Below are 1,686 nucleotides of genomic sequence, written 5' to 3'. Positions count from 1 at the left end.
CGGCGGCTGCAGCGGCTCCCCCTGCCCGCCAGCCCCATCATCTGCCCACAGCCAGCGTGGCCCAGGGCTCGGGTGGTTCCCCACTGTGTGCCGGTGCCACCCGGGCAGAGCACAGGCTTGCCCCCTGGGCCGTCAGTCCCACCGGGGGCCGTGGGGAGAAGCCAAGCGCTGACCCCCGTGGGCTGCGGCCGGGCGTGGCACCTCCCGGGTGGCCGTTTTGCCTCTGGGCAGCTCCTGGGAAAGGCGGGCGGCTGCTGCCCCCCTGAGGCCACTTTGGGCACTACACCCACCTGGCCCTGCGGGCGGGAGGTTGCTGCGCCTTCCGGAGCGCTTGACAAATGGGGAGACCGAGGCACAGTGGAGAGACCCATGCCCTGCCCCAGGCCACTCGGCAGGATCCAGGTCCCCGACTCCCACTGAGTGCTTCCCTGTAAACCTTCAGACTCGGGTGTAGTCCCCGCCTTCTGTCCAGCACCTGTATTGGCCCCACCGGCAGCCCTGAGCCTGGCTCTGCCTCTGAACCAGGAGGCTTTGGGGGCCTGTCTCTCCATCTCCCGCTGGCTCATCGTGGGCTGGAGGCCACTTGATCTGTGGTTGGGACAGTCCACTCGCTGGCGACGTGACGCTACCTGGCCTCTGTGCCTCTGCTGCCGATGGGGGTTTGATGACACACGAGGGAGCCCACGCACGAGTTCTGGAAGAGTCAGTTCAGGGATGACAGCTGGAAGGGACCAGCTTGTAGATTGTAAGGGGCCGTCAAGGAGAGAGACGGGGGGAGGGCCTGCCAGGGGGGAGCAGGCTGGGGAGCTCTGCACCTCTTTGGTGGGCCCACGAGCCTGGGGTCTGAGTCAGTGCTGAACCAGCAGCCCTTGGGGGTGGCACCGGGTCTGTCCCCTGCATTGGGTGTCCTGGCTAGCTATGTCCCTGTCTGAAAGTTTCTCATCTCAGGAAACCCCAGGGCAACCTCCACAGGGCCCAGAATCCCCGCTGCATGCATAAGGGTCCTGAGGCTCCTAAAGGTGTGTTGGACTCCACAGCTCGGGCGCCTTGGCACATGCTGTGAAAAGGGTGTCTGGGACACTCTCCCCGGACATCAGTGTCTGGGGAGAGCGCCCACCTGGTCTCTGCCCCGGGGCCACCTTCTCAACCTGTGTCTCTGTGTCGCCCTCGGGTCCTCCCTCTTCCTCTCCTCGAGGCCTTGGAGGGGACATCCCTGTTTTGTCATTCAGCTCCAAGGCCTTTCCTGACATCCTGTGAGAGTGTCCCTCACCTTTCTCAGCACTCACGGCCCCTGCAGTGGGCGGGATTGTGTCCCTCCTTAAGCTATGACCAAATCCCAAGCCTCTGGACCTGCAAATGGGACCTTGTTTGGCAGTCTGGTCTTTGCAGGTGACATCAGGTTAAGATGAGATCATTCGGGATTGGGGTGGGCCCCAGCCCTATGACTAGTATCCATATAAGGAGAGGGACATTGGACACTGAGACAGAGAGACGGGGGGAAGATGTCACATGGGAACACAGAGATTGGAGTGATGTGGCCAAAGCCAAGGAACGCCACAGATTTCCTGCCACACCAGGAACCCGAGGAGGCGGGAAGGGTCCTCCCTAGAATGTCTGGGAACATGGCCCTGTGCACCCTGGTTTGCACTCCTGACCACCAGACTGTGAGGGCTTGAGCCCGCAATG

The sequence above is a fragment of the Carlito syrichta genome, unplaced genomic scaffold, assembly GCF_000164805.1.
Source record: "Carlito syrichta isolate Samal-C Ts95f unplaced genomic scaffold, Tarsius_syrichta-2.0.1 Scaffold120529, whole genome shotgun sequence".
Taxonomy (NCBI): Eukaryota; Metazoa; Chordata; class Mammalia; order Primates; family Tarsiidae; genus Carlito; species Carlito syrichta.
This window is presented reverse-complemented; position numbering follows the sequence as displayed.